Source organism: Meles meles, chromosome X, assembly GCF_922984935.1.
Source record: "Meles meles chromosome X, mMelMel3.1 paternal haplotype, whole genome shotgun sequence".
Lineage (NCBI taxonomy): Eukaryota > Metazoa > Chordata > Mammalia > Carnivora > Mustelidae > Meles > Meles meles.
The window spans coordinates 43,869,059-43,881,391 of record NC_060087.1 but is presented as its reverse complement, the minus strand read 5'-3'; the positions used below and the strand labels follow the sequence as shown (position 1 = coordinate 43,881,391).

General features: G+C 40.2%; 1 protein-coding gene across 2 annotated transcripts in view; it reads right to left on the bottom strand.

The window, feature by feature from the left end:
- Positions 1-12,333, bottom strand: part of CLCN5 (chloride voltage-gated channel 5) — a 154,612-nt gene that overhangs the window by 46,060 nt on the left and 96,219 nt on the right. The window lies entirely within an intron of this gene.

Below are 12,333 nucleotides of genomic sequence, written 5' to 3'. Positions count from 1 at the left end.
AAAGTTGGTACCTCTTAATCCCCTTTACCAATTTTGCCCATCCCCCACCCACTTCCCCTCTGGCAACCCCCTGTTCTCTGGATTTGAGTCTGTTTCTTCGTTCATTTTTGTTTTTTAGATTCCACATATAAGACAAATAATATGGTATTTGTCTTTCTCTGTCAGACTTATTTCACTTGGCAGAATACCCTCTAGGTCTGAGTAACACTCCATTGTGTATATATATCACATCTTCTTTATCCATTCATCTATCGATAGACATACTTGGGTTGCTTCCACATTGTAGCTACTGTAAATAATACTGCAGTAAACACAGAGGTACACATATCTTTCTCAAATTGGTGCTTTTAAACTTTCTTTAAGTAAATACCCAGTAGTGGAATTACTGGATCATATGTTATTCCTATGTTTAATTAAGGAACCCCTATACTGTTTTCCACAGTGGTTGCACCGATTTACATTCCCAACAGTGCGCAAGGGTGCTCTTCTCTCTACATCCTCACCCACACTTGTTATTTCTCGTCTTTTTGATATTAGCCATTGTGAGTGGGGTGAGGCCATATCTCACTGTGGTTCTGCTCTGCATTTCCCTGATGATGCGTGATGCTGAGCATCTTCATGTGTCTGTTGGCCACCTGTATGTCTTCTTTAGAAAAACGTCTATTCAGGGTTACCACTTATTCTTAGGTCTTCTTTCATGCTCTTACTTGGACAATATAGACATGTAAACTACTTAGTATATCCAGTTACCATTCAGATGTAGTGTGCCTCTACCCTTACCATGTAGTTGATGGCCATTTTTTTGAGAACCATGCAAATGAGCAAAATGAGGACATGTGTACAAAACTCCCGGGAGTTCAAAAGTAATCAACTGAAATAAAATCTAGACTTCAGTACTAAGAAACGTGCGGGCCATTTAGGAGTAGAGAAATATTATCTCAAGGCTCTGACTCTCCCAGAGCTCATAACACAATGCAGATGCTCAGAAATACTAGGGGAAAGAGGCATGCTATGCTGTTTAATGTTTTTCTGTGTTCAAGAATTTAATATTAAAGATGAAACATTTCCTATATCCTAAGTGTGAATCTTCCTATTATAAATTTTACTCAAAAAATCTTAGTATATTGGGGCGCCCGGGTGACTCAGTCATTAAGCGTCTGCCTTCGGCTCAGGTCATGATCCCAGAGTCCTGAGATCAAGCCCCACATTCGGCTTCCTGCTCAGTGGGAAGCCTGCTTCTCCCTCTCCCACCCCCACTGCTTATGTTACTTCTCTCGCTCTCTGTCAAATAAATAAGTAAAATCTTTTTTAAAAAATCTTAATATATTGATTTTAAAAAATAGCATTATAGGCAACTTTATTTCACCTAATCCTGCCCCCCCCCTTTTTTAATGAAATATTGACCCAAAATCATAGTTAGCAGAATTCTTTTAGGTTTGGCAAATAATATTCCTTTTGAGTTATTCTAATTAAGAAACTTCTTACTTTTTTTAGGTTATCAGAATTATGTATGATGAATGTGGAAAAATTAGATGGGATAAATTAAGCAATAGGGCTGGAAAATTGGAATAATAGATAAATTAAATATTTTAAACACTGAGCATAAAGGATAAATAACCAACATTTACCAAGTACTTATCAATTTTTAGGCACTGGGCTATATGCTTAAACTGAACTCTTTCACTTAACTTTTCCAGTGTTTCCATACTGTAGCATTATCACTCCTAGTGCAGATGAGGAAACTCACAAAGCGCAGAAGAGGCTAGGTATTTGCCCAGTTAACATTTCATAAAAAGTCAAGCTCTAAATCATGCGTTCAATTTCATAAGAACTCGCTTCTAATAGAGACCAGCCTGACTGAAGTATGAGTGACATTTATGAACCACCTGTTATATACAATCATTGTGGGACAGTGGGACAGATACAAAAATGAAACTGGGTAGGCCAGATGAGATGAAGATTGAGAGACAAAGATTTAAGAGTCATCAACATCAAGGTGATGGTCGAAACCAAAAGAACAGATATCCCAAGGGAAATTGCCATTCACTTATGAATAATGACAAATATAAAGAAAAGAAATGCATTTCCAGCACCCTCCGTTAATATGCACAAATAGCATGAACTCTGTACAGGCATGAATAAGAAGTTCCCCAGGAACATTACCATGCTTATGTGGGACATATGGTCAGGTAGGGAAGGCAGGGCCATGTATCCAAAGGTATAAATAATGTACTAAATTACTGATCAGAAAACCATTTCCTGGGGTGCCTGGGTGGCTCAGTCATTAAGCATCTGCCTTCAGCTCAGGTCACAGTCCCACGTTCCTGGGATTGAGCACCACATGGGCTCCCTCCTTGGCAGGAAGCTTGCTTCTCCCTCTCCCACTCCCCTTGCTTCTGTTACCTCTCTCACTGCCTCTCAAATAACTAACTAAATAAAATCTTTAAAACAAAAAAAAGGAAAATCATTTCCTCAGCTACAAGAACTCTAACCTTGCTTTGTGGATCAAGTGGGTCCTAGGATATTAAGAATCCACGCTCTGTGGCCTTTGCAGCTGCATGCCAATCCTTCACTCTCACCGGACTCTTTCCTGGGCTCTACTGCTCCCTCCACTCCCCTTCTCTGAGCACTTCCCACAACAATCGTGCTTACACAGAATGCCCAGTCTCAGTTGCTGCTTCTAGGGAAACCGACCTACCGCAGGATCCTTAGCATTTTTTCCCTATTACTAACAACATGGGAAAATCCTGAATTTCTGTCTTTCCCCGTGCCATACAGGAAGAAGTGTTTTTACTTTTTAAGAAAAAAGGAGGTAAAGGGGCGCCTGTGTGGCTCAGTCGGTTAAGCGTCAGCCCTTGGCTCAGGTCATGATCCCAGGGTCTGGGAATCAAGTCCCACATCAGGCTCCTTGCTCGACAGGGAGCCTGCTTCTCCCTCTGCCTGCTGCTCCCCTAGCTTGTGTTCTCTGTCTTTCTCTATCTCTGACAAATAAATAAATAAAATCTGAAAAAAAGAAAAAGAAAAAGAAAGGGCCCCTTTACTTTGTTCTGGATCTGAGATCACAGATCCTTTTCCACCTTAATCTGATTTATTTCAGTGGATGCTCTAAAAAAACCTGCTATCCCTAGCTCTCATATCCACCTCGAGCTCTAGTCCTGAATTCCCAAAAACTCTGCCTGACACTTACTGCTACCTCAAACTCAACAGGATGAAAATGAAAAATACACCAGAAATAACATCACCTTAAACACAACCCATAAAATCCAAACAAGACATGTTCCCTGCCCTCACCCTCCACATCATCTTTCCTTTTTAAATGCAGCTGGCATCAGAGTCAATATTTGTAGTTAGTATTTGTCTAACTCTGGATTTATCACCTTCAACAAACCTACAAAAAGCACTTTATCTCAAGAGTAGGTATTCTGGGTTTCTTGAAATCTTTGCTAAAAACAAACATCGTTTTAGCTGATGAGAGGAACTCAGGTTAAAAGGGTAGCACAACTCAAGAGGTTTTCTTTCCGTTTATATTTACTAAATGCCCATGAATCCCACAAAGTGGCTAGCACTGAATAAGAAAAAAAGCAAGAAAATTTGCAAAATAATGCAGAATCCTTTTCCTCTCTCTCCACTGGTTGCATGTTTCATTCAGGAAATGAGGTAAAATACACAGTGCCAGCAACTTTACGTTAGACACACAAATCATGGGAAGAAAAAGTATGGGGAGTCCAAAAATAATTTATGTCTGGCTTTAGAATATGTCCTGTGGTCATATTTTCAGATGGGTGTACCTATTGTTCTGGGAATTCATTAAAACAAAATAATGACACTACAGGATGAGGGCTCACAAAGGAGAAGCTGGAAAACTTTTCAGTTTCCCCATGGGGACCTTACGAACTCTTTCCTGTAACCCACTGACACAGAACAATCCAGCTAAATTGAGCTGCCTCATTCTAAACATTTCCTGGAGCAGCTATCTGGTTCACTGTTTAGGTTATAAAGTGCTTCCTTAATAAATACACAGAAATAAGGGGTCAACAAAAGAAAATCAGAAGTAGCAAGTAAATAGAGCAAAACAGATGCTATAAACAAGAGTCCGACAAAGGAAATAAACACAATTGGTAAAAGGCGAGACTGACATTTGCCTATGGATAATCCATTTCGGTACAACCGTTGGTTTTACTCTGCAGATATAAAAAAGTTCAAGAGAAAAAGTTAAAGCAGCAGAATAATGAGGAAATGAAGTTCCTTACACTTGAGGTTTGAACCCATACGCGCGGTTAAAACTCCAAGCCCAGGGGCGCCTGGGTGGCTCAGTGGGTTAAGCCGCTGCCTTCGGCTCAGGCCCTGAGTCCCGCATCAGGCTCTCTGCTCAACAGGGGGCCTGCTTCCCTCTCTCTCTCTCTGCCTGCCTCTCTGCCTACTTGTGATCTCTGTCAAGTAAATAAAAAAAAAAAAAAAAAAAAAAAAACTCCAAGCCCAGGGCTTTTTCCATGACAGTCTGCGGCTTCACTATGACATGCCAGTACAGAGAATAGCACCACTAGAATAAATCAAACTTCTACATGGCCACAAACCTGAAATCAGCCAGAATTTAGGGGAGGAGAGGAACAAAGTATGGGGATTTGATATGTTATCCCAACTAGCGGTTTACATACATATAGGGCTTGTCACATAACGGAGGGCCAGGGAAGAGGGCAATCCAGAAAATGTTTGGTTGCTATCTGTGTTACACAGCTGATGTTCTCAGCTTAAAGGCATTAGTGCCCTCTGTCACTTTCTTGCTTAAATCATAAGCTGGCTCCCCAGTGCCTATAGGGTCAAGTTTAAATTTCTCTGCATGGTGTTCAGGGCCCTAATCTAGATCCCACCTACTCGGCTAGACTTATCCTCTGCCACAAATTTATTCTACTCCTTATAAGCCACCTACTTTTTTTTTTTTTTAAAGATTTATTTATTTGACAGAGAGAAATCACAAGAGAGGCAGGCAGAGAGAGAGGAAGGGAAGCAGGCTCTCCGCTGAGCAGAGAGCCCGATGCGGGACTCGATCCCAGGACCCCGAGACCATGACCCGAGCCGAAGGCAGCGGCTTAACCCACTGAGCCACCCAGGCGCCCCTAAGCCACCTACTTTTACACCTCCGTGCCTTTGCTCAGACCCTATCTACAATTGCATCCAGGCCCCCATCCTCTTTTCAGCCTGATGAAATCCCATTCAGCCCACCTAGAGCAAGCTCAAACAAGCTTTTCCCTCAACACCTCCTTTGTTCAGAGGTCTGTTGATTGCATAATCTCTTCCACTTAAGTCTTGTGACTACCACATGTCCTTTTCATTTCCGTTGTCCCAGCAACTCTAGTGTTGTTCCAGAGTAGGTGTTCAGTAAATGCTTACTGAGGAGGATTCCAGTTGGGGAAGAAGAGTTAATAGCCAATCAACATATTTATATGGTTGACACTCAATAAATCTATTCCTTGCACACAATGGTAGGGAACTGAGGATACAAAAAAAATATTTGCTACCTTGTCACTACTCTCAAGGAATTTATGATCTAGCCGGGGAGAGAACTTTCATATAATGTGATTACACAACACCTAAGTGCTAAACCGTTAGAATAAAAGTGCAACTGGCATTCAGAAAACAGAGAGGAGACTGTAAGCCAGAGAAGGCTTCCTGGAGGAGAGAAGGTATTCCAGACCTGGGGGCGGGGGTGGGGTGGCCAAAGGCTTTTGGCATTTGTGGCTGGCATTTGTGCTTGACTACAGGGTGTTTGTAAGCAAAAGGATGGAGCTAAATCGTGAAGGACCTGGGAAGCCAATGGAGTCACTGTGGTTTTTGAGGAAGAACATGATTTAAAAAAACAACAACAACATGATTTTTAAGAGGTAAGTGCAGCAGCAGTGGGCTGGAAGAGAGAGGAGTAAAGGGCTATAGGAAGGCAGTTTGCTACCTCCTGTTTAAATGTGGGTGATTTGGGGGCCGCCTGGGTGGCTCAGTGGGTTAAGCCTCTGCCTTCGGCTGGCGTCATGGTCCCGTGGTCCTGGGATCGAGCCCCGCGTTGGGCTCTCTGCTCAGCTGGGAGGCTGATTCCCCCTCTCTCTCTGCCTGCCTCTCTGCTTACTTATGATCTCTCTCTCTCTCTCTCTCTGTCAAATAAATAAATAAATAAATAAATAAATAAATCTTTAAAATAAATAAATAAATGTGGGTGATTTGAGAAGGCAGCGGGGGGTGCATTTTCCCAAAGGCTGTACTGAAAGAGCCAGGTACGCATGGCAGAGGAGGGTGCTAGTGTATGGTATACCTTCCTAACATCGTTTTATTTATTGTTTTTAAGATTTTATTTATTTATTCATTTGAGAGAGAAACAGAGACAGAGAGAGCACAAGCAGGGGGAGAGGCAGAGGGAGAGGGAGAAGCAGACTTCCCTTTGAGCTAGGAGTCAGATGCGGGACTCGACTACAGGACCTGGAGATCATGACCCAAGCCCAAGTCAGACACTTAACCATCAGAGCCACCCAAGCGCCCCTGACATCTTGTTTTACTAGTGACACTGACATCTGTTGGTTCAAATAAATTAACAATTCCATCTCAACTAGCCCATTTGGTAAAAACAAATGTATAAACCAATGGGTGGGCTGATACACGGGCCCTTCAGTGAAAATATAAAAATGTACCACACATTCCCAAGCTAAGAAGCCCAAAGAAGTAAATAAACTTTTCTATTTCTTATTTTTGCTCCACAAAAATATCTGTCAACCTGCACATGGCATTCTGTGTAAGTAATATAGGCCAGATGCTGCAAAATCAGAAAAGAGAGAACACAAGAGGAAGAAAAGCTTGAGAGGGTCATTACAGAATGTACCAAGATACGAATACTATCATATCATTTTAAAAAATTAAGATAATCCTAAGTATAACACTAAAAGTGATAAAAACTGACATGCACATGAGAAAATCAATTTTTGTCTACCCTCTGTACTTTGAGTTACCTGAGGACGGGGTAACTTAAATCTTTGTTCCTAAGTGCCAGACACAGAGAGAGAGCTCAGTAAACCATCTAGTTCACAGTACAATTCCACTTTTAGTTACTTTATTTTGAGAAGCAGGAATGAAATGCAAACCTTGCAGTGTAGTCTCTAAGATGCCATAGGAGGTACTGATTTCAGAGGTTTGGGCCAATCCTTAACCCAAGGCACCTTCTCTATCTGTCAAAATTGCAGGTAAAAAACCCCAGGAGGAAATAATAGTGCTGCTCCTCACAACGTAGTCTTCACCTGGGAGTCATCCTCACACTAAGTACGGGTTATGAGCAAAGACAGCACTCAAAACAGGCAGTACCAGAACAGCTCCTCTCAAAGTTTTTGGCCTCAGGATCCCTTTAGTCTTTGAAAAAAATTTTTTTTAAGATTTTATTTATTTGACATAGAGAGTGAGAGAGCACAAGCAGGGGAGCGGCAGGGAGAGGGAGAAGCAGGCTCCCTGCTGAGCAGAGAGCCTGATGCAGGACTCGATCCCAGGACCCCAAGATCGTGACCCGAGCTGAAGGCAGAGGCTTAACCGGCTGAGCCACCTGGGTGCCCCTAGTCTTTAAAACTACCGAGAAGCTTAAAGAGCTTTTATGTATACAGGTTCTAGCTATAGCTATTTACTTTATAAGAAAGTAAAACCCAGGAATGTTAAAAATAAATATTTATTAATGTATTTAAATATAATAATACTCCAATCACTATACATTAACATTTGGGGAGGGGGAGACTGTTTTTTCCAAAACAAAATTAGTGAGAGGCATTTTGAAAATGATTTTAATGTCTGCTTTCATAGAGGACAGCTGGATCCTGCTTCACATATTCTATTAACCATCACAGCAATAACATCATCACATGTCACATAGCCTCTAAAACACTCCACTGTATATTCACGATAAAATGAAAGTGAAAGGGGCGCCTGGGTGGCTCAGTTGGTTAGGCATCTGCCTTTGGCTCAGGTCATGATCCCAGGGTGCTGGCTGGGATCAAATCCCTCATGGGGTTCCCTACTCAAGTCAGTGGGGAGTCTACTTCTCCCTCTCCCTCTGCCTTCCTCCCTCCTCATGTGCTCATTCACTCTCTCTTCCCCTCCCTCTCTCAAATAAATAAAATCCTTAAAAAATGAAAGTGAAAAAGGCAAATAATATCTTAATATGAAAATAGTGTTTGAACTTGCAGACTCCTCAACAGGGTCTCAGGAAGTGCCAGGCCACTCTTTAAGAACTGCCGAACAAGAGACAGAACACTGAACGGTGAAACGGGTGCTCGCTTCAGCAGCACATATACTAAAATTTGAACGGTGAAACTCTATGTGGGCCACATCCATGCCCTGTGAGACCCAGGAAGAGAACAAGCCAGTCAGAAGAGACCACCCTGACTGCTGTGAAAGTGAAACAAGTGAAAAATTTTCCATAGCCATGATATATAAAGAGATATTTTGAACCATTAAAATTGGATCCCAACAGATAAGCAGCAAAAATACATTAGTAGATAATTTAGTAAAGAAAAGGAAAAGGGGGGCTTTAAAAATTCAGAGAAACTAAAATTAAAACAATCATGGTTTGGGGGGCACCTGGGTGGCTCAGTGGGTTAAGCCTCTGCCTTCGGCTTGGGTCATAATCTCAGGGTCCTAGGATCCAGTCCCGCATGGGGCTCTCTGCTCAGCAGGCAGCCTGCTTCCTACTCTCTCTCTGCCTGCCCCTCTGCCTACTTGTGATCTCTGTCAAATAAATAAAATCTTTTAAAAAATCATGGTTTTATTTCAGAGACTCTTCACATGTGAGAACACCCTGTTATAAAAGTTTTCAAGAGAGAAATGAACAAGATGGCTAGAGACGAACCATGTGGTTCAAGGACAAGGGTCTATCATGCCTGACAAAGACAACGCTCAAAATTTATAGATCACTTTCACTTTGGAATATACAAGTTAAACTCCTAAATAAACTTTAACAAACTGAATACAGCATCATATTTGCAAGAGCTGAATGCTATAAATAATGAGAGTTTATTCCAAGACCATAAAACTGGTATCACAAGGGAAACGATCAATATACTTTATATATACTATCAATATACTTTATAAAAGCCAAAAGTAAATATACTTTATAAAAGCCATAATTTTTTAACAGATGTCAAGAATGGATTTTTTTAAATTTACATCTATTCTGGATTAAAATTTTTAAAATATTCCTAGTGGAGGATTTCTTTCCTGACATGATACAGAATATTTAAATCAAACCCAAGCTGCAAAATAGTGTTGTCTTTCTTTTTAACATTTTTTAAAGATTTTATTTATTCATTTGACAGAGAGAGAGATCACAAGCAGGCAGAGAGAGAGAGGAGGAAGCAGGCTCCCTGCTGAGCAGAGAGTCTGATGCAGGGCTCAATCCCAGGACCCTGAGATCATGACCTGAGCTGAAGGCAAAGGCTTAACCCACTGAGCCACCCAGGCACCCCAAAATAGCGTTGTCTTGGGGCGCCTGGGTGGCTCAGTGGGTTAAAGCCTCTGCCTTCGGCTCAGGTCATGATCCCAGGGTCCTGGGATCGAGCCCCACATCGGGCTCTCTGTTCAGCAGGGAGCCTGCTTCCTCCTCTCTCTCTGCCTGCCTCTCTGCCTACCTGTGATCTCTGTCTGTCAAATAAATAAAATCTTTTAAAAAAATAGCATTGTCTTTAATATGGGGAGGCAATGATGCCTCCCTCCTATTGCCAATTATATTTAATAAGGTACAGGAAAAACTTTAAAATGAAAAAAGGGAAGAATAAATATATGATACCCTGATATTTAGATTACATGACAAATATCTATAACTCTAAGAATATTAAGTAAAATAATTAAAGATAATACATGAATTCAGAAATTGTAAAGTAAATAGCAAGAAACAACTGCATTCTTATGTACTACCACAGAACTAGAAAATACAATTATTCGTGACAGAGACATAGACTCGAAATAAAGTATTACTTTACAATTTATAAAAGTCAAATGGGGGGGGGAGGAAGACATAAGCCAAAAGATTTATCATGCTCTCGGTCAGATGTAAAGTCTGAATATAGCAAGAATGAACAGATACTAATATGAATTGTACTACATCTATATGTTAATCTAAAGTCCCCACGGCATCTATTACACAACTCAAAAGACTGATAGTGAAATTCATCTAGACGAATAAGTAGGCAAGGATACTAGTATATGTATTATCTTTTTAAAAATTCAATTTATTGGGCACCTGGTGGCTCAGTGGGTTAAGCCTCTGCCTTCGGCTCGGGTCATGATCTCAGGGTCCTGGGATCGAGTCCCGCATCGGGCTCTCTGCTCCGCAGGAAGCCTGCTTCCTCCTCTCTCTCTCTCTCTCTCTGCCTGCCTCTCTGCCTACTTGTGATCTCTCTGTCAAATGAATAAATAAATTCTTTTTAAAAAATTCAATTTATTTAAAATAAAAACAAAAACACATTTCACCCATGTCTACCACCCCCCACCCCCATTTCTGGAAGCCTCCAATCTATTGCATGTATCTATACATTTAGTTTCTTCTTTTTAGATTGCACATATAAGAGAGATCACATGGCATTTGTCTTTTTCTGACTTATTTTACTAAGCATAATGTCCTCAAGGTCCATCCACGTCACTGGAAATAGCAAGATCTCATTCTTTTTTATGGCTATTTAACAGTCCATCATGTGTGTGAGCGTGAGTGTGTGTCTATGTTTCATTCCTTATCTATTCATCCATTGGTGAGCACTTGGGTTGTTTTCGTATCTTGGCTATTGCAAATAATGTTGCAATAAACATGGGTGGTACACATATATTTTGAAATTAAGGTGTTTTTGAGGAGTCTCCATACTGTTTTCCATACTAGCTGCAACAATTTACATCCCCACCAACAAACGTGCACAGATTCCCTTTTCTCCACATCCTAGCCAACACTTCTTATTTTCAGTCTTTTTAATAACAACTATTCTAAAAGTTGTGAAGTGATTGCATTTCCCTGATGATTAGTGATGTTAAGCATCTTCTCATGCACTGTTGACCATCTGTATGTCTTTAGAAAAATGTCTATTCAGAACTTCTGCGATTTTTAATTGGATTTTTTATTAGTTTTATAAGTTCTATTGTATGGATATTAGCCCCTTAATGGATATGATTTACAAATATTTTCTCCCACTCAGTGAACTGTCTTTTCATTTTGTTGATGGTTTCCTTTGCACTGCAGAAGCTTTTTAGTTTGATGTAGTCCCACTTGTTTATTTCTGCGTCTGTTGTTTTTGCTTTTGGTATCAGTTTAACCAAACATCACCAATACCTATTGAAGGAACTTCCTGCCTATGTTTTCCTCTAAGACTTCATGGTTTCAAATCTTATATTCAAATCTTTAACCATTTTGAGTTAATATCTGTGTCTGGTGTAAGGCAGTGGTTCAGTTTCATTCTTTTGCATGTAGCGATCCAATTTTCCCAATACCATTTATTAAATGGTATTTAATACCATTAATACCATTAAATGGTATTTAATACCTTTCCCCACTGTATATTCTTGCCTCCTTTGTTGTAAATTAATTGACCATATGTTTAGGTTTAATTCTGGGTTTTCTATTTCATTCCATTGATCTATATAGCTGTTTTTATGCCAATATCATATGATTTTAATTATTATATCTTTGTTAATATGGTTTTAAATCAGGGAGCAAGATAACCTCCAGTTTTGTTCTTTTTTCTCAAGATTGTTTTGGCTATTGGGGGCCTTTTATGGTTCCATACAAATTTTACAATTGTTTGTTCTATTTCTGTGAAAATGCCATTGGAATTTTGATAGGGATTGCACTGAATCTGTATACTGCTTTGTGTAATATGGGCATGTTAACAATATTAATTCTTCTAATCCATTAGCATGGAATATCTTTCCATTTATTTGAGTCTTCTTCAAGCTCTTTCATTAATGTCCTGTTGGTTTCAATATACAGGTCTTTCACCTACTTGGTTAAATTTATTCCTAGGTATTTTATTCTTTTTGATGCAATTGTAAATGGGACTGTTTTCTTAACTTCTCTTTCTGATGCTTTATTATTAGTTTATAAAATGCAACAAATTTTTGCATGGTGATTTTGTATTCTGCAACTTTAAGGAATTCATTTATTAGTTCTAGCAGTCTGGTGGAGCCTTTAGTGATATATATTTCAACCGTTGTTTTTGGTTTTTTTTTTAAGATTTATTTATTTGTCAGAGAGGGAGGGAGAGAGAGAGAGAGAGCACAAGCATGGGGGAGCAGCAGGCTCCCCACCACGCAGGGAGCCCGATGCAGGACTCCATCCCA